This window comes from Melanostigma gelatinosum (genome assembly GCF_949748355.1).
Source record: "Melanostigma gelatinosum genome assembly, chromosome: 14".
Classification (NCBI taxonomy): domain Eukaryota; kingdom Metazoa; phylum Chordata; class Actinopteri; order Perciformes; family Zoarcidae; genus Melanostigma; species Melanostigma gelatinosum.
The window spans coordinates 20,957,913-20,979,867 of record NC_136647.1 but is presented as its reverse complement, the minus strand read 5'-3'; the positions used below and the strand labels follow the sequence as shown (position 1 = coordinate 20,979,867).

The 21,955-nt window shown below is 41.8% G+C and overlaps 1 protein-coding gene across 9 annotated transcripts in view; it reads left to right on the top strand.

Moving 5' to 3' along the window:
- Nucleotides 1–21,955, top strand: part of arhgap32b (Rho GTPase activating protein 32b) — a gene marked incomplete at its 3' end in the record, with an annotated part of 173,871 nt that overhangs the window by 54,069 nt on the left and 97,847 nt on the right. For 4 of the 9 annotated variants that reach the window (XM_079283243.1, XM_079283251.1, XM_079283249.1 and 1 more), the window contains exon 1: nt 14,062–14,234. The exons of the other annotated variants lie outside the window; for them this stretch is intronic. Of the gene's footprint in view, nt 1–14,061; nt 14,235–21,955 lie in introns of those variants that run through there. 9 annotated transcript variants of the gene reach the window in all.

The window sequence follows — 21,955 nt, the reverse complement described above, 5'->3', positions numbered from 1 at the left end:
TGCACAGTAGACAGTTTAGGACTTGAGGCTGGTGGCTAAACATGTATGTGTCTAAACATATCTTATTGTCACAATATGACAAGTGTCTTCCTGCACAATCCCTCAGAAGAGTGGAGCTGTGCTGGTCATACCTATACTGTGTGCATTTCATCAGAAGTAGACTTGGGTAAAACAATGAATCTATTTAAAGGCCCTGCTGTGAACTTTGTAAAAACAAAGGTCCTGTCACCCTCTGGAGGTGTGGAAGGGTGACTGTGGAGTCCTGTGTGTGGATTCTACAGTAGCTAAAAGAGTGTTTGTCTGGGGAATTCATGATGTGCACACATCGTTACATATTTGTTGCTCACTCTGAGTTGTCGGGTCTCAGCCTACGGATTAAATATGGCTCAAATACTGCTCCCAACTCAAAGGCTCCGAGTTTGATTCATCCCACAGTTTTTCTGAAGTTGTGGCTGATGCTACCACTTAACTATCTCGTTGTTTGTACCTTCGCATAGCTTTTAAGCAGCTGAGTTCTGCTGTACATTTCCCTCTTTCATACAGTGAAACCGTATAATTGTTTTGTTAGTATTAAAGGGATAGTTTGGATATTTTGAAGTGTGGTTGCACTTATCCATACTCAGTGTATTGCCTACAGTAGACAGTTTGTAGAAACAGACAGGAGTACCAGTTTAGACACATAAGACATCTATATCACTTTAAGTGTACTCTATATTTGTAATATCCAATCCAAACTTACCCCGTAAAACACCAAAGTCACATACTATCACAAACTTTTAGGTTTCTAAAATGCTTTACTCCCGTGCTGGTACTCCTGTCTCCACACTGGACACGTGCCGACCTCCATCTACTGTAGGTACAACACTGACTGGATAAGTGCCTCATGCAACCCCAGCTCAAAACATCTGAATTGTCCTTTCCAGCTTATCATACAGGATGGTTCCCAAAATATTTGTACTGCAGTCGCATACTGTAGGAGGAAAGCAGTGAACTGCTTCACTGTCAGTTGAAGGAAAGACTGATGTTGCACCACTTGGCCATGACTGTGTTCCTTATGGAACAAAAGGCGGACAATTAGCGGATGTGAGAGCTTGTACCGGTCTTCATGATTACTCTGAGTAATCCTTAATGTACATGACTAATAATAGCAGTGGACCGACGCAGCCCAAACTAACTGAGTACATCGGCACCGTGGTGCATTGAGCTAAATGCTAATGCTAGCATGGTAACATCCAGATGTTAACCAGGTATAACATTTACTGTGTTCACCAACTTAGTTTAGAGTGTTAGCATGCTAACATTTTCCAATGATGGGAATGTCTTTAGTTTTGAAGGTATTGGGGGAAATGTTTTGACCTGATGATAGAAAGAAAGTTCAGGGATTACCAAAGTTATTACCCTGAGGGGAACATCTGAGCCATATCCCATGGCGTTCCATCCAATAGCTGAGTCTGGACAGAAAGATACAACGTCCAACAAACAATGTTAATGTCTGTGCCTAAACTTGACAGCAGTGCAAGGACGCTGAAGGACCATCATTGTATTAATGAACATGCTGCTCTTGGCCTGTCCTACAGCACAGCTTTGAGGTTTGCTTCATTCTACATTAAAACAGCACTGCTTTGTATGTTTTAAGTTTTAGTTAGTTGCAACAGTCGTGATCCCAGTCAGTCAAAACTATTCCACTTGTCTCCTCGGTCCCAGTTGGTTTTGGGCTGCTGTCCTTGTGAAATGCTGAACTGTCTGCCTCGATGGGCTCACTTCTAAAGTTTGTTCTTGTTGCTGCTCTGTGAAGAGAATGTCTTGCTTGTGCACCGAGTGCAAAACATTTCTGGGTTGCTCGGTGCTGATACTGAACAACAGCGGGGTGATTAGGTCATTTGCTGTCATTCTAGTTTGTGTCTCTGAAAAGAGACGCAGCCACAGAAACGGACATTGTTGTTCCGTGAAGGCTGCTCCTCCACTAACAACCGTCTTTAAATCAAGCGCTCTTCACCGTGAAAACAAAAACACCCTCGCTGGCTCCATGACATTGCTAAGACAATATCTGCCCAGTGGACCTTGGGAGCACATAAATACCTTTTAGGTTTTTATGCTTGCTGTTGTGAAAGCAGAAACTGTTTCTTTTATCTGAACAAATTGAGATTTAAAAAGCTGAAATAGAATAGAAAAACAAGTTATCTATGCAGCTGTGAGAGAGAGGTGAGATGTACCAATTATGTACAAACCTAAGGAGCACTGAGAGCAACGCATGCAGAGATGGACGCTTGAGAAAGCCAATCGTCAACAGCAGGGACTGCCAGGCCCAGGTTCAGTGGCATCGAACAATATTACCATTGTTTCTGAAGGAGACTCCCGGCACCCTGGAACTACTTACAATACTGTATGTGCAAAGACCTCATCTGGCTATGTGATGTGCTACATCATATCTTCATCATGTCCTCTGGTCTCACAGGCTCAAAAAATAGAACTCTGCCAAAGGACGGTAATGACCTATTACCTGAACATTTAGGATCCTGTACAGCTGTGCGTCGAGCATCTGCCTTGTTTTACAAACCAGAATATTTTGGATATGCTCCATTGATATAACTTCACATATCAGGACAAACGCCGCCATTTTGGTAGTTGAGTGCAGCTCACTGTGGGACTGACAACAATGGCACGAAATGGCACCAATTTAATCTTAAACATCAGTATCTGTAAATTCAAAGAAGGGCCCTGCCTGCAATAGGAGGTCAGCAGAATGGAGCGAAGGGCATAACTGGGAAATGTAATGTAACTAGTAGCATACGCCCCAACTCTGTACACCTTATAAAGATTCCCTATACAATAGCCTGAGCATTAATATTGCATCAAACAACTATTATCTATGTACAAATATCGTGGAGTAATGGCTACCTGAGCAGAGAATGAAGTCACTCTCCCTCTGTGTTGTTATCCGAGCATCTCCTGCTTTGATGACTTAGCCGGGCCGACTGTGCGTGCCTTTTAGTGCATGTGAGCGTGCTAACCCGGCTAACTCACGGCCGCCTTTCTGCTCTGCTCTCATACGGCGGTTACAGCTGATAACGCCGTACCGACCGACGTCATTGTTGTGGAAGCTATGAGCCCACCCTCCGGTTAAATTCAGGTCAAGCGCTGTTAGCTCTGTCAGCGCTGTTGCCACCGTCAGCTGTGAGCCGCAGGCTCGCCGTCGACATGTTGGGAGTCAATCAAAATGCTTCCAATCTCGGATCGTCCACCTTTAATGAATTGTGATCCAAGTACATAATAATGCACGCAATGTAAAATAAATGTTTTTGCTTCATTCTTAGCATTGGGTGTGCTTTGTTTGTTTGTCTAATTTTATCCAGGAGTAGTTTTATGTGTCGACAGACTGCTGTTCGGGTAACTGCTAGAATATAGGAGACGCCCACCTAACGTGCTGATATGAGCCGACAAGACACTTTCATTTAGATTCCTGCAGCTCGATGAAGGGGGGGACACTTTTACTCCGTCAGAGATTCTTTCTTTGGCATCGTATTGACTCCACACTCTCTTCTAAACCTAATTTGCTTCAGGGGATTGTACAAAAATTATCTGGGTGAGGAAAACATGACTATACTCCATTGCTAATGTCTAAGCTCAACCCTGATTTAAAGCTTCATATGGTAACAGCGCAGTCATTTTTTCACATCCAAAATCCAGATTTATTTAAAAACATCAAGTATTCAGTTGGTACTCTGGCTGTTTGGGCTGTGTAAACACAAACGTCCCTACTAACTATAAGATCCACATCTACTGACATCTCAGCCCTACTAGCCACTGGAAAACACAGACATGAACATCAACCCACCTCTCTGCTCCAGGGTGCACACAAGCTGATGTAACAAGACAATGAAGTGAAATACAGATGTTGGGGAATGGAAAATTCTGATCATACTTTTGTTACGTTGTAGCGAATGTATTGCGCATTATGACCGGCGTCCTTTATTTTGGCTGTTCCCTCCATTGATACAATATCACTTCTCTGAAATCTGTTGAAGGAAAGCAAAACGGTACCATTCAAGGAACCCAAAGCACGTTTTGATTATGTGTCTTTTTTTCATTGTTCTTTTATTGAGTGCTGCAAAGGTGAGTCAGCATTTTTTGCACTTCCTGTTCCCTCATCTAAAAGTCCATGTTTTTTGTGTTTTTTATATGTTTTTGGTTGGATGCCTGAAATAATGTCTGTGGTTAACACAAGCTGAAGAGATTTTAATGTTTTGTTCTGCGCCATAAATACGTTAGTAAATACCCGTCTGGTGAGTTTAGAAGCTTTTAATTGTCTTAAAAACGTTGGTTGCCAACAAGTGTCTAAATGGATCACTAGAACACGAGAACACTGGTCCTCCTTTGTCTTAGCGGTGGAGGTCACGTCTCCGTGGTGGAGGTCCTTTATAGCCCAACGTTGGCGTTTTGCTTGTGGCGACTGCATCCAAACTTAACGTTTGTTTGCCACAGAGCTTATTTTCTGCAACAATCTGATCCGTTGGCTTTTTGTGGAGGGAACCAGTGTGATGCCGACTCCCTGGTTGGCCTACAAAACTCCGTCTCCATTCCTGCTTGACTCTTATGTGGCTGTGATTGTAATTGTTGCAGTAGTACAGACACACAGTAGCCAAACTAACCAAGTTTATAAAGTGAGATGGAAACAGGAGTGAATGATGAAATGTACAGTGTAAATGCACAATGTAAATGCAATCCTTCTCTGCTTTTTGTTTATTTTCATGTCATATATGGCCTCCCTGTCCATAAATGTGGATTTTAATCATTTTATATATTCCTGTTTTACTTTGAATTAAAAGGGAGTAACTGAACAATGTATCTTCTCTCTGTTAATTGTCATTTTCTTCCCGGGTCTGCCACTGTTCAAGACACGAGATGATTGTCTGCCCCAGGCTCAACTCTCTCTCCCTAACATGACACGAGTGCAGTCACAAGGTCATATACTTTTATCCTAAAAACCTCAAATTGAAAATATTAGACAGTCTTGCACATTACTAGATTCTTTAAAATGTATTTAATCAGAGAAGTCCTGTCTCCATAAGTGTTTCAATTGACATAAAACTAACAACTTCAAATGTACAATATCAGTTGTGATCATTGCAAGATTATAATGTTTTTTAAAAATAAATAAAAGTATTTGATTAGAACTAGATCTCTGAATGGACCCATTGAAACCAGACTATGGAGCTCCAGACGGAGCTGCAGCGTATTCCAGATGTCTAGTGCAGCCGAGCTAAAAGCAACCTCTCACAGATCACTGTTGATTCTACCTGCAGCACCGTCCTGTGATGATGAATCCGTGAATAAAAGGGAAAGAACTCTTCTTTCTGTATATAGAAAACAACAAAGAAGAATTTGTCTTTGGATGTGTTGATGAAGAGCTGTTGCATCGCTACATGTTTAGTCCTCTCAGTGATGGGGGCAGTCCCAAATTAGTTTTTGTTTTTTTACATAGAATTAAAAAGCCTCATGATTGCCCTCAATATAATGTCTCATTGATGGCCATGCAGAATAATTCACCGTGTGGGGACCAGATGTCACTAGAGGGCAGGGTTGGATCAAATGTCTTCATGAGCTATAGATCATCTGGGAGAAGAAGGAAATAATGTGTCAGTGAAGGCCGTTTTTGATCTGCCTTATTTAAAGGGTCACTCTAACTTCAATACAACTTTATTGACCAATGACAATTGGTTAGGAACAGCTTGTACGCAGAGAAATGCAGTAACTTACAGACAAACGAATACACTAAGGAGCTAAAATGGGGGACAAAAATCTATAAATAATGACGGTAAATAAAGAAATCAATGGACGATTTAAAAGTCGGGGATGAAGGTGATTTTTCCAAAATGCTCGCTGCTTTCCAGGATTCGTTAGTTGTAGAAAGAACGCAGGAGAACATGTCCCTGGATGAATACAGGGCGAGGCTTCAAATGTCAGCTGGCACATCTCAAATCCCTTGTGTCTGTGATTAGAGGAAGAAGTACGGCCGGAGGTTGTCTCAGTGAGAGTAAACTAACTCGCAATAGGATTGGACATAGATATTATCTGAGTCCACACAAACTCTGCAGGGACAGCCAGTGTCCTCTGCTGCTCCCTCTGTGGAAGAAGGTGTTGGAGAAGCTTGATGAGTGTCTGGGGCAAACACCTCCACTGGGTCTCTGATGCCTGCAGGGGGATACAAAGTGGAGCTTGGGCTAGCACCAGCAGGAGCCATCGCAGCAGCAGGTCTGGAATCATTTCCTGTGATATGTGAAGAGTGTCGGGCAGGGGTGGCAAACACGTTTTATTCTTATTTTTGTGGGCCATATACTGAAAAATATTACGGGGCCCAACAACAGTGAATGTGTCGTTTTCAATCAGTTACACGGTAAAATATTGGTTTCTGAGCCAAGAGAGAGATAAATCTATTTCATTTTATTTTATTTATTTTTTTATTTATTCATACACGTGTGTGTGTGCGTGCGTGCGTGTTGTCCTTTATGAGAATGGATGCGTGTTTGTGGAAGCTATAGTGTACAGTGTGATGATGAACAAGCTTGTTATCGATTCAAGGTGTTTTTTGTCGATTATGCTTCTTATGTGGTGACTGAGGTGGAGCAAGCAGATGAATCCATCGCCTGCCAGTTTGTGACCGGTGGATGTTTCCCTCTGGCTGACAGAACTAGCACTACGGCTCTTCACCTTTAACAAGAGGCTGTGGCAGTCTGTCAGTGAAGCCGAAGCACAGTGGAAAGTGACCTGAAAGAGGCAGCGGTCATCTGTCAGAGAGAGGAGAGCATCGGCAGCAGATGAGATCGGGTGACCTGAGAGGTTTGAATTTCCTCCTCGCTTCCTTAGACTCTCCTTCTGCGGCTCCCCTGGTACTATGAGGGATGTTTATGATCCTATGAGTGTGTGAATGGCTTATTGCAGGTGTTTGGGGCATTGCAATATGAATTTTGATCATTTCAGGCATCTCTGTTGTAGATTTACCTCTATGCCTCGGGTCATTCGTTGTGTGTGACACAGCCTCAGTTCAGCTTCACAACAGTGTCCAGGATCAGCTTATTTTTAGTGCTGCTGGTTAAATACAAGACATCCTATGGACAAAGGGCTAAACTGATAAAAACAGTGGTGGAAGGAGTACTCTGATGTTTTACTCAAGTAAAAGTCTACGGTGTGAAAAAGTCCAGCATTCAAAATCTTATTTCGTGCAAGTACAAATGAATCAGCATCAAAGTGCTCAAAGTACTGATGACGCAGAATGGCCCATTAAAAAGAATATATTGATTTATATTCTTCATTATCAATCAGAAACTGCAAAGTAACTAAAGCTATCAAATTAATGTAGTGGAATAAAATGTACAATCTTTGCCTCAGAATTGCAGTGGAGTGGAAATATAAAGTAATAGAAAAGGGAAATACTCAAGTAAAATCATATATTATTATCATATATATATATATATATTATCAAGTACTGCTTTTACTGTCTGTCTTTTGTTTAGAAGAAAACAAGATTTTTGGATTTTGAACTGTCCCTTTAATTATGTGTTCCTCACTGTTGGGTTCTTGGGTGATCATGCTACTTCTGTGCTACCTACTCTAACTTTACAATGAATAGACGTCTTACTTCTGTTTCAGGTCATTTGTAAGTCGACGGCTCTCATTAAGGCTGATAACATTAGCATTCATGCATGTGCAACATGGCCTCTGCATGTCTACAACAATGAGTACACATGGTGCATTTCTTTGCTGTATCTGGCTAATTGTTGACATCACTCTACAAAAAAGAAGCTTCATCTCATGTCTCAAACTAACCACAGGAGCAGTTAGCTTTTACTAAAGGTGACTATTAAAGCTATTAAAGAGCATTTTAAAGAGAAGTTGAATAATGGCAACACGTGAATATGTGGCGGGTGACGCCATCAGACTGTTAATCCAGCCAGAGTTGCTTTGATGTTTCACAACTACAAAGCCATTCGCTTCTCTTGGTTTTCACAAAGTGACATAATGTGACTGTGTCCTATTTAGATGTTGAATTATTGTAAAATAAATAGCTTATGTTGCAGCAGCATGAGTGGGAGAAAAATAGACTGGGTTATGTAAGGGACGTAAAACGAACTCCTTGTGAAATTGTATTCGTTTGTACACATGACATCTATCGCATTTCTGTCCATCCTGGTAGAGGCATCCCTCCTCTGTTGCTCTCTCTAAGGGTTCTTCCTTTTTTCTCTCCGTCAAAGTTCTTTTTTGGGGGAGGGGGGGGGGGGTGTTCCTGTACCGATTCGAGGGTCCTGGGACAGAGGATGTCACGTGTACTTCTTTGCCTCTCTGATGAATGTCCTCCTTGTCTGGTCCTTGGGGTTTGGCCCTCTCTTTAAGCTTTGTTTTGTTGTCATATTCTTTCCATTTTGTAATAACGGATACTGATGTTGAGCAGCTATGATTTTGACCACCAGTTAGTTTCAATTAAAATGTTGCACGGTGTTTAATTTAATTCCTGAACTCCAGAGTAGTAGAAGCTGGGTTCATTTCACTCTCTATACAGATGATGAACCATTGGATCCGAGCCACTGTATTGGAGTCAGTAGCTTGTGTCTCAATTCAGGGGCTGCATCCTTCGGAGGACCCAGCCGTCCTTTGAGCACCGCGAAGGCTGGACCATGCGGTCTCCGAAATGAGACGGCCTACGCTACAGAGGACTTCCTGTTTCCTGCCTAGAATGCCTGCTCAGAAGGATTACTGGATACAGATATTAATACACTGTAAATGTTTTAGTTTTAATCAGTTTTTCAATCATATATTCAATAATTCATTCATAGTTCTTTTTCATAATATAGTTTTTCTAAATTAATAATCAGTTAATAATTCAATCAGTTGCTATGTTAAATAACAAATTTTCAATCATTTATAGTTCTTGTAAATAAAATAATGTATTTATCAATAACTTTTTTATTTCATTCAGACACATATCTATATATCTATCTCTACCTACCTACCTACCTACTGGAAACGGCCACAGTGAAATGATTGATATGCATTTATCCAACATTCCAGATGTTGTGTACATAATTACCTGTTTCTGAAGTAACCTGTGGAAAATAAACGAATGCTCTTCAGCAAAAACCCTCCTGTCTTCATTTCATCCTCTGGGTTTCTCTTTTCAAACCAGTGCAGTTAATGAAGAACACAGTTCAGTACAACATGGACGGCCCAAGGTACAGGGCAACAGTATGTGTATCAAGGCTGCATTGTTTCCAGTATAAGTATACACATGTATATTATCCACTATAATGACTTTAATGCCCACTTGCTGTTAGATCATGCTGCTGTATGTACAAATGTCCCTAAACCTGAAGGATTACATGTGTTCTGATGTGTGAAGTAGGTAAGGTTGTGCAGACATAGTACTGCAAGATCTTAAAGAAATCCTGTCTGGGTCCACCTTCAGGACACAATTCACTTATTTTTTTGGTTTATTTTTTTGCAGAGTGGTATCCAAGAATAGCAATGTTTATTTCCCCTCAATTTTTCATCCTTCAATGTTTTTTGTTTAATGATCATCACATCTTTACTGCCAGCATGGCCTGTTAGTTGTATGTGTGGATAAAGCATTGTTTTTTTCTGTCTAACAAACCCAAGTTAATGCTTAACTACCTCATGAAATACTTAGTATTATTCCTGAAGTGTTTACAATCCGTCTTATGTGTTCATCTTCTTACCTCCCTGACCGTTGATGCTTTCTCAGAGCTGTTGGATATGTGGCAATGCTTTGATCTGTGTGGACTGATTTAAAATCCTGTGTTCTACAAAGTAATCCTCATGACTCGGTGTAGCTGCTTGTTGACAGATGCAAAGCTGTTTTAAGCCCCTATACATGTTATATTCACTATTTAAGAAGCTTCACATGAACTCAACATGACTGAAGTTGAACCAAAGAAAATCTCACAATACAAAAGTGTCACTATATTGGCAATTTCACAATTTATTCATTTAACAAACAGGAGCCTCAGTAGCGTGTGGAAGAACCATACACAGCCACAACAGCCTGGCACCTCCTCATGCGGTCTCCGAAATGAGACGGCCTACGCTACAGAGGACTTCCTGTTTCCTGCCTAGAATGCCTGCTCAGAAGGATTACTGGATACAGATATTAATACACTGTAAATGTTTTAGTTTTAATCAGTTTTTCAATCATATATTCAATAATTCATTCGTAGTTCTTTTTCATAATATAGTTTTTCTAAATGAATAATCAGTTGCTGTGTTAAATAACTAATTTTCAATCATTTATAGTTCTTGTAAATAAAATAATGTATTTATCAATAACTTTTTTATTTCATTCAGACACATATATACATACATATATATATATATTCATAAATGTATATATAAATTATAATAATATGAATAATTAAGTTCCCACATTGCTTCCCCCTTATTCATTAACGTCACATCTTGTTCCCTTGCACCTACATGTATGTGTCATCAGTTCTGTACTAGTTAACAATCAGTAAAGATTTCAATTATTTATGATTTAGTGATAATTAAATTGGCAAGAATTATGCTACATGTTGGGGCAGTAATCTAAAGCTTTCCCTATTTTATTCATATCAACATGTAATATTATATTTGTCAATCCTTAACAGTACTAACAGCCTTTGAGTCAAAGAGCTGAAATTATATCAGAAATATGATATTGTTTCCAAGACAAAGACATATTTAGAAAGTTTGTCACACATTTATTTGTATTGTGCTCCTCTGTAAACAGTATACATACAGTACATACAGTTTACATGAACATGCTGTGTTCTCCTTCTTGACTTGTGAGCAGATGCAAAGAGCTGCTGACGGCTTCCTGTGTGTGTGTGTGAGGAGCTTCCCAAACCCACCAGCACAGAAGAAGCAGATGGAGACAAACTACGTCCTCTGTGCCGGTGGGGACGGGACGCCCCTCCTCCTCTCGGCTGGTGGGTGGAGCGGGTGGTGTCGGAGGGGGGGGGGAGGGGCAGGGAGGACGTCACCGTACTCACTGGGTCTCAGGAGTCCTGCCCTGTGAGACACAAACACAAGAGATGAATACTTTTAACTCAACTATACAACCTTTACATTGTTCAATGATGGAATCTTATTACTGATACTTCTGTCGTCTTAGTGAGGGATTACTTACTCAGCCCACTGAAAGAAAGGCGACCACCGCTCTCCATCTGGTCCTGCAGTCATCCATCCTTCTCATCTGGTCATGTGGTCTCTGTTGTCTAGGAGATCCAGGATGTTGCTTCCTGTGTTACAGCCATCGATACCTGAGTAAAAGAGACTTGGAAAACTTTTCTTAACGTTAGTAATTTTTACCATACCCATCAGCGCTAAAGTGGGTCAATCCAACGGCCCCAGTGCAAGGCGCTACATGGGGTGTCATCAGCCCTGACAGATGCAAAGGCTACCATGAGAACCACTGGTCCTGCTTCAAAGTGGACTCAGTGGTTGCTCCGATGACATTTCCGGGAGGATTGATCCATCCAGCATGCATATGAGTAGATGCCAAAGAAAAGCCCCAGTGCAAGGCGCTACATGGGGTGTCACTAGCTCAGCCAGACTCAAAGGCCGACCCTCAAGAATAAAGAAAGGTTGAGCTGTGAAAAAATGAAGATCCTACAGAAAAGCCCCAGTGCAAGTCGCTACATGGGGTGTCACTAGCTCAGCCAGACTCAAAGGCCGACCCTCAAGAATAAAGAAAGGTCGAGCTGTGAAAAAATAAAGATCCTACAGAAAAGCCCCCCTCGGTCTCTTCATAGCAGCCTCCTGCTCGTCGTCGCTCTCTTCCCTGCGTCGTTTTGTGGAAGAGCCGAGGCCAGAAGTTGAGGGAACTACTGCATCTGTGAGCTCTTCTGAAGAATCTTCCAAGATAAAGTCAATGAAGACTTCAAAGTCCTCGTCCTCAATGACTTCAAAGTCCTCGTCCTCAATGACAATGTCTTCAAAGTCCTCAATGACAATGATGTCAGTCTCTTCAGGTTGCAAATACCCGTACCTGTCTATAATAACATCAAAAACCGCTTGCCAAATACCATAACTAGGGTACCGGTTGAAAACAGTATAGAAAAGGTTGGGAACAGGGTAGGAAACGAGCTCGAAAGCACGGTAGTAACCTCGAACAGGACTAAAGCAGTGTTGTCCCGCTATCACAAATTGTGCTTGTAGGAACTGCAACACACCCCTACTCTCCTGAAGCCAGTCAAAGCCAACCTCGTCCTCGGGCAAAAGGGCGGCATCAGGGCGGACTGAGGTAGGAAGAAAAACATTTATTAAAAAAAACGTCACATCCACAAGCCACCAACTAACACAAAGCCACCGCTAGTCTGATTCAAAAGGCAACTATTTCAGTATTTATCAGGAGCAAATTATGAAAATGCTATTTCCATGTGAGACCATAGCCACGGTCCAAACTGATTCTATAGGGAAAGGCCAGTGTGCACATTATCACCAGCCGAGCACTTTTAAAAAACGCTCTTACATTTGGAACTGGATTCAGAAAACGTCATTCACATATAATATAATCAGACATTTGCCCAAACTATTTTCCACTCCTTCATAGTATATATGCACTCATTCAGGCTGATAACAATATTGATCCGTTGGTGCATTTTAATGAATATCTTGAAGCTAGCTCTCAAATGTTCCTTCTTTTACTTATATCTTGCCATGGTGCAAGAAGAGTTCTATTTCTAAAATGGTGGAGGCGCCATTTTGTTTCCGAGATTGTCAACACAAAAATCGACGATTTGATCCCCTCAAACAAAAATAACGGTGTTTTCATGTCCCTACACATGTGTTAACACATTCCACACCTATTTCGAAGAAGAAAGTCCAGTCTTAACATATTGTTTTACACCAGAAACTGTGAGTGGCCTCACAGTATGAGTTTTTCTAATAGCTAGCTTAAATGCTGAACATTCTTTAGCTTAATATTTAGCTTAATATTCTTAATTTAACGTAATTAAACACACGTTTTGTACTGCAATGGCCTTTTATGGAGTCAAGGAACATTAACAAACACATTTGGCATGAAATTTTAAAAATAAATAAAAATGTTTTACCTGTAGGTCCGAAGATCTGGTCTGGTCTGCTCACCGGGGCCGGGGGTCCACTGGAAGCCATTCTGTCCAACTGGTATTGTTTGCTGTAGGTCTTCAACTCAGTTCGCCAACAGTTAGTTTTGGAGGTGATCAGATGTCTGAGAGCTCAATCTTGTAGGTGCAGCATAAACTTCAAGTGCAACTCAGAAACGCCGTTTTTCTATGACGTCACTATTATGCGACCACGCCCCCTCCACTAACGCAGGCATGCGTGTGTGAGAGAGATTGGATTTTATAGTAAATTGTGTAAATGTAAATAGTTTGGACTGTGTGTGTGTTTACAATAGGTGTTTCCATAAATCCGTGATGTGTGTGATCTGTGATGATAAACTTCACATCATCTTGACCCAGAGCATACATACAAGGTTCAACCAAGAATGAAACATGTCAGCAGTTTCATTTGTGTTGTTGTTGATTTATTATATAACATACTGAATAGAAAGGCAGTAGACATGAACTAAACTAAACTTGAATCACTGCATGTTTCCAACGACATCATGCAAAGATTGCACAATTCATGAAACCCAAATTGATCTCATTTAATTGAGTACCATGTGGGGCTTTTTATTTGTCACTGGATGATACCGAGCAGCCCTCGTCTGTTATTTTATTGCTTTGTGAAGTAATAAAATCAGTTTTATTTTTGAATTGTTATTAATATTCAACTTTATATGCACATAGTGAGAAGATCACTTTGTGGTGCATTTTGCGACACATTTCTAAAAACAAGGGACACTAATGATGCATGTATGTCATCTGGACAACCTCCACATGAAGGCAGTATTGTAACTTGATTCACTTTTTATTCAAGAAAAGAGAGAGAGAGAGAGAGAGAGAGAGAGAGCGAGAGAGAGAGAGAGAGAGAGAGAGAGAGAGAGAGAGAGAGAGAGAGAGAGAGAGAGAGAGAGAGAGAGAGACATTGAAAAATATTGTCAAATTCTTTCTGCCTGACGTGTTTGAGTCTGCTGGGTTTCAGCTGTGATGAGGAGAGAATTGAGTAGCGGCGTAGCGCCAGACGGGGACAGTGAAAGCTGAGCTCATCTCACCGACCAACGGTGGTCAGCGACCACAGCCTCCATCTCGATAATACAGGTACTTTTACTTTAACGTAGCACATGTATGCTACATGCTCGCGGTGAACGCTTGCCTTCTTTCACATTACTTTGCTAGATAACGTGATGTAGAGTTTGGCTCGGTGTTTGGTGGCCAGACAGAGAGCGTTAGACAGGCAGGCATGGGTGTAATGTGAGTGTGTGAGAGTGCAGTGGAGGTAGCGTGCGAGTGTGAGAGACAATAACGTCTCCTCTGCTAGTCATGGCTCTCATTGAGTTGGCTAATCCTCCCGTCGCGATAGAACCGCATGCAGAAGCCCATTCAAAAAGAGGGCTGCTTTGAATTCAGCGCTCGCCGTACAACATACACACAACGACAGCGGCTCACTTTAATCTTTTGTTCTCGTTCGGCTGTACAACCAACTAACGTTGACGACCAGACTACGAAGAGTCCCCTGAACTAGTGTTTTGAAGTTTTCCATAAATATACTGTACTGTAACATTATATCTGGACATTTAACGGAGTCTGGTTCGTGTGGTTCTCACGTGTGAGAGTCAGTGATGAAGTCTGCCTAGTTGTGACTCAGTCTGGCTGAAGCCATTCATTTGTTGTGTCATATCCGAACATCAGCAGCTCCACTGAAACAAGCGCCACCGTACAGTGAAGAGACTGCCAGGGCTCCACTGCCTCATCACAAAAGAGTTGATCAAAACACGAAGCTGTTCTATTTGGCCTTCATTTGAAATGTTGAATCCTAAATTCGATGTCTTAAAAGCTACTCCCTCTCATGTCACTTGATCCACAGTTCCAATGGTCTTCTGATGCTTCACTCCCATTATTAGATTCCAGTTTAATCAGATATGCATGGAGGCCTTTAATCCTTATTGAACTAGGCAAACCAACTACAAACAGGGAGGGCTGTGAGCACACACACACACACACACACACACACACACACACACACACACACACCATTCATATCCATGCTGCCAAGTACAGCCACAGCACTCCTCTCATATTGAGCATCATCTCCAGTGGAGCTTTTGGCCTTGCTCAAGGGCACTACTGGGCATAGTTTTCTCTTGATGTTTTCCAATCATCGCCCCTGTGACACTGTGTAACTAATTGATTCTAGCAACACGCCACTAAAACCAATCACATTGCTGCCGCCGCCGTGATTGGGGTGGAACAGTTTACAAGCCATGGTTCGTTATGTATTTTGCTGTTGAGGGTCACGGTTCAGTGAGTCAAGTTTTCAGTGCAGCGGCATGGAAATATACCTGTGTGTATTTGGGTAAACACACTAACATCTTATCTGTTTTTGGTACAGCTATACTTGTATTCCTAGCATGTTGGTGCTTGATGTTATCTTGAGCCCCCCCTCTATTCTAGTCACCTTATCTGAAGAAATAACCCTGTTTGTATTTTAATGCACCCACTTTCATTTGACCAGCTCTCACTCTCTTTGCTTTACTGTTTTCTGACAAAAATGTGCATCCACCATGCAAAGAGGTGCCCCGAATTCCCACATTTCCCCCCTGAAGGAGTCGTTCACTAAATGGGTGGTGAGAAGGAGCATTGCACAGTGGACAACCTAGTCTTTGACGAGTAATGCCAGGAAGAAATGTGACTCTTTTTGGTATTTTAATGTAATACATCTGATATTACACTGGTGAGGCCTGTGATGAAGTGAGACATCAGTAACCGATATGATCAATATAAATACTGTACCAGTCTATGTACTGAGCTTTATAGACATGTGTAATGGAGGCAGTTTTGAGTTTAGACTTGCGCCATTCAGTGCGTTTTTTGTTGTTGCGGTTTTAGAATACCAGCTTTTATTTGGAGATTTAGACCTTGATTTAGAAGCAATTATGCTGTAATTGCTGTTTTAATACGTTTTCTTTTAGCTGACGGGGCTTTGAAGCTAGATTATTCATTATTTTTATTGTTCTTAGATTCTCTAGCCGAGGAGAAATGTTACAGCTAAATACATTTAACAGGCATATTATTAGGTGTAAATTCACACGACTCATTGTGAATTATTTTGACTGACTGACCACTGCCCTTTTCTAAAATCTGATATATAACAAAGCAACATTTATATAAATGAAGGTACTCTTTCAAGCTGCGGTGTCCTCCAACTCTCAGACGTTTGTGCCGTTGTATCCGTGCTGCAGCAGATGAGTGCGACTCGTGTTTGAAAGAACAGCTGAGATGTGAGCTGCTCGGCCTCGTCTCAACAGCTCATTCACCTGCAGTCTCTCAATGGAACTCAGGCCCGACTGTAAATGCTGAGTCATTTGACTTTAAGATACGCCGTCTCATCGCACAGTTGTTTGTTGATCAGTCTTTACTGTGGATTCAATATTCACTTGCTTTACATCAGATCTGTATGCTAGGTTGTGGAGGGCACAGATTAGTGAATAAAAAAAAAGGCTAATGGCAGAATATCATCACATCGTTTTCACAATGCCATGGTTAGGACTAAGATGGAAGCATATGACCAAACTACACTGTTACAAGTTGGGACAGCCAGCTGCAGATGAAATAACAACACGCTCTGTGGTTCGGCAGATAAGAGCCCAACGGTTTCAGATTTACTGCGGTGGTAACTTCAGGATTAGCCCTACCCTAACACACAGAGGGGACAAGCAGTTGTCGCCACTTGTGGCTGATGCAAATCTCTGACACTGCAGCACATTTGTCTCCCGAAGTTAAGCTGCTGCATCGGCGGCTGAGCTGAGGTGTTGCACCAGTAAAACTAACACACGAGGCACAGAAAATACAAGCATTTATTGCCCACAATGTGGGGAAATAGTCTTTGGCTTTGCCACAATCAAACTTAATTACATATTCATGAGTCGTAAAAAAACCTTTGGAAGACCTTGGAGTTCAATAATTTACAATCAAATACAGTTCAATAGGCCTCATACAAGTGTACAATGTGCAGATTCTGCAAAACATGGAATAAACGTGCGAATTCAGCAGAGGAGAGGGTGGGGGTGTGGCCCTGTAGGCTACGATTAGCTAAGTATTAATAATGTAACTTTGCTTCAGGTTCCAGTAGTGAAGAGGACACACTCAGAGCAGCAGACGGTGTAAGTTGGTGCTTAAAGAAGAACTTAACAAGCCAAAGCTAACATGTATGGGTATTTATTAATGTCAATGATTGTTTCAGGTCCTCGTGTTGACATTCTAGTGCTAGTTTATGAATTTTACATGTTTTGTCATATATACATAGCGACTGCCCTCTGCTCGTTGAAACCCGGCTGTGGCAATTTAATTTTGCTATTTGCTGGATGATCTGGAGGCAGGAGACCAATACGGAGGCAGCTTTCGTCACCAACCAAACCCCCCCCCCCCCCACCATGCCCAGCCCTTCCTATTAAACCAAAGTCCCCTGCAGTCCAACTGCAGTCTGAGGACAGAGGAGTATTATATTATGTACAAACAAAGGCATGGCCAGCAGCAAGTCACCGTTGAAGTGTTGCTGAAGCACTTGTTTGCATAGTTATGTTGGTAAATAGCACTCGGCCGTCCGTTTGTAGCTTTATGTCACCGGCTTCCATTGAAAAGTTATAGCCTGTTGCTCATAGTGTGAACACAGCATTAGGGAAGAATAGCCCTTTTAATTAGCCTGTAAATCGGTTATGCTAATTGCACGCTAATCGCTAGCACACAGATATTGCATGTAAACTCAAATTCACAAATGTTTGCGTCTATACTGTATTTTGTCTCCCTGACAGACCTTTTACAGAACATATAAATATATACAGAAATGGATTTTTGTGTAATTTCTTTCCACATGTTGTTAAATAGTAGCACAATATGATGGGGATGTGATCTAAAAGAGTTGAAAAATACATTTTTCATTTCATCTGGACTTGCCTATGGTCACTTCCACTGTTTCATGCAAGTCAGTCCACTCCTGTTCCCCTCAGGATGAATTTTAATAACCAGAATGACCAAATACCTGCAAAACTAATGACATTCCCATCAGCCTCAGCTGTACTTTGTGTTTATGGTAAATTGGCAAATGTTAGCATGCTAACATGCTAAACTAACATGGCAACAAAATAGATTGCAAACGTGTGTTCCGCTTTTAGACTTCACACCAATGATTATGTGGATTTTAAGTAATTTTTTCAACCAAACCGCCGACTGTTGCGTATGAAGCTCTGCTTTGATCGCAGAAATTGTTAATGGTCTTTTTGTTGCTGTTACGACTTTATAAAAAAACGATTGTTGTGCAGATCTTTAAGCTGTTGCATCAGGTGTGTCATGAGTTCAATCGGTCAATAGTCTGTCGTCATCTTTCCTGTGCATCACTTAAGGATTAGTCATACCATCCAGGCAGTTAAATAACTTGATGTCTTTGAAGATAAGACGCCTCTTTTCTATCAACTGGAAGTCTTATTATATTAAGTTTTCGAACTTTTGAATGACGTTAAAAACCTACTTCTGATTAAGACGAATCTGTCTTGTATATGTTTTCAGTAGCCTGTTGTATGCAGTACAGGCAATCATAAAGAAGTGTCAGCTTTCTATCCAAGTCAATACACATTCATGCATTTGTATCAAACAAAATGTAAAACCTTTAGCAGCTTGACTGTCCTGTTTTTTTCCTCCTCCCGTTACGCAACCAACCGCTCTCTTTTGTCGTCTTGCGATGTACACGAAACCTCCCGCACTCTCAAAGGTCCCCTTGTTTGTCTTCATCCTCGGCGGCCAAGCACAAAGCCAGACACGACCTCCGACCTCCGACCCCCGGCATCAGATACTGATGCATTGTGCGTGTAGCTGAGCGGCCATTGGGATTCCTCTCCGCATGTTCATTAATTATACATAATGCATATACGCTTCCATCCTCAAGCCCTGTCCCACACATCCACCGAGCCTTGGACTCTCTCTTTCTTGGTGTGAGAAGGCTCCGCGCTAGGTCACAGGCTTCCGAGGATGCCGTGACACTCCCAAAGGAGATTCCATTCCCCCGTAAACAATCCTGGCTTTGACAGTCGGCACTGATTAGCGAGGTTGCCAGGGTGTTCCCACAATGGCTCAGCGGAGGATAATGAGATCAGATCGACAAAAAAACGGGGTTCTCATTCAGGACTTTGTTGGCAACATGTTGTGCGAAACAAGTTGTGAAGCCATGTAGCTGAGCGTTACGCTTTCCAAAAGTACTGACATTCTACGGTTTGTTCTGACACGGAGTTGAAAGCACCCAGGGAGCACTGGAAGCTGTCAGAACTGCTGGTACCTGCGTTCAGAGATGTTTCTCCTATGTTTTCTGTCTGCACGTTAACTCCTTTCTGTCAGCAGTTGTCGGAGTACGGGGAAGTTTGGTCTCAGTTTGCTGCAGAAAACAGTCGAGACAAAACCCGAGCACAGTTCGCAGCCCGGAGCAAACTTTCTTATTCTATAGCCAAACAGCAACACAAATATGTTTCTGAAAACATTTCAGGTGAGAAATAAGGCGATGCCGTAACCGAATCTTGATTCCTGTTTGATCAGCGATGCCTAGTTTGACAGTTTGATTGGAGTTCACAAGCAGTGATTGACAGCGTGAGACTCCTCGGATGCTTGTTTTTCATCAGGCTCAGTGGAATCTTGCAAACGCCATCACGAGCACTTATTATCTGTCTCATATATTACTGTCAGGGTATAGTGACAGTTTGAGCAAATGTGTCCAAAAGTTATTTTTATTAAAGTTACCAAATGTAACATCGGGTGCCGATCACACCGGGACGCCTTCAAAAAAACGCCCCACAGCAAAGCGAGTCTGGCAAATCAGCCGATGAGCTTGTGGGGCGAGGGTGCTTTCGCAACCAGGTAATCAAATAATGCAATGTAATACAAAAAATGGATTCAACAGATTGCTGTTGCTCTGCTGTTGTATGAGGAGGGAAACACAGTCATGTAGTTCATCGTAGTTAAAGACCGCTGATATCAACCGTCCGTCTGCATTTGCCATTGGTCCTATCACATCTACCGGCATTAAACCAGGAAGGTAGTGGAGAAGTAGCACAGCCCGCCTCTTCATCGATTTGGTTGGCTGCCTTGGCCAAGTGTGATATTGACGAGCGGTGCGACTCCACAATGGTTTGGTGGGTAACGGTTTCTGGTGTTCTTGTCTGTAGATTTCATGTGTTGATGACATCACTGCTGTCAGTTCTTATTGCACTTGTTAAACTGTGTGAGCAGCCGTGATGTCAGGGTCAGGTCAGTGTCACATGTCACCCCTCCCGTCTCTCTCCCCCCATCGACCTGATGACGGCAGAAAGACTAAAAATAATGACGATGTAGTCTAAAATGTATTTTTGATTGAAATCATGACATAACATGTTTCCCATATTTGTGTAGCACCCACTGCTACACTACGTGATGCATTGTTTCCAGTAAATGATGATGCCAGCAGTCTCATCCAAAGCAATCTCTGCCAAGCTGCTAGAAACTAGACGTGAAACTAGAGACTCGTGAAGAGCAGTGAAAGCAGTCTATTCATCCACTCCACACCACCTTTTAGTAAGTACACCCATTTCATTTCGTGGTTCTCTGAATGAATCTTGCACAACTTTAGCATCACGATGTCCGGTAAACATTTATGTGAGAGAGCATAGTTCAACATTTTAAGTGAGCGCTCCTGTTCTGGAGATTTTCTGAGTGACTCAGGTAAAGGTGAGCGAAATAGCTCCCAGGTTAAACTTTAAACCCTGTTTGAATGAGGCATATTCCGTCAAGAGCGCAGTGTGGGCACATGACAAAGAATGGGTGACATTTGTCCTGTACTGAAGTCAGTTGACGAGCTCTTCTGAAATATCTCAAAGGCTTTTGCCATTAAATCCAAAGTTAAATTGAGATAAAAAAAAATCCCTTTTAACCCTTTTAGATCACATCCCCATCTACCTATTTAACAATATGAACAAGAAAATTACAAAAAATCTGTTTCTTTGTAGGGTTAAAATTCAATCATCTTTTTCTTTATGTAAAACAAAATATGTCATGTCAGCTAGTACCAAACAATTATATCGTGACACTTCAGCGCTGTATCTCGCTACATTTTACTTTTAGCGGTCCAATCAAATGCGACAGATTTGATTTAAATCCCTCTTGTAACTCTACTCCACTCAAATATTCCATTTCAGTGGGAATACGCCACATAACGAAGATAAAGACTTCTGTTTCACTGGGACTTTAAAGAATGAGTCTTTTAGGAGATTTTGTAGACAGTTTTCATCGTATATAAAACAGTTTGTCATTACTTTCCTCCTAGTGTCCTTGTCACGACATTTGTCCATGCGTCCTCGTTAAGCTCCTCTTGTTTTGTTGGTTGTACTTCAGCCTGGTTTCTCCTTTTCCAGCTCCAGGATGCCCCAGAGCCCCGGGCTCCAGACACCAAAGGCCCAGTGATGCACAACCTCCCGTAAAGCAGAGTTGTCAAGTCACACTTGTGCGTGCACCGAAACCGTTCATTGGACACCCAGTTTCCAACGCCCCACGATTTCCCCCTTCCTCATCTTGCTAATTAGGTTGACGGGTGTCATGTTGTCTGGGTGCATTACGGTCAAATTCAACTATCGTGTCACAACAGGATCCCTGTCAACACCGTATTTGTACAACCAAACGATCTTCATATATCGTTCGTTAGCTTAGTGTGGTGAAAAGTTGAGATAAATATTTACTGAGTAGAGATTAGATGTAAACTCCAGTGATCCTTGAGTCCTAGCTAAAGGAAAATGAGTTTACCGTACTTTCCG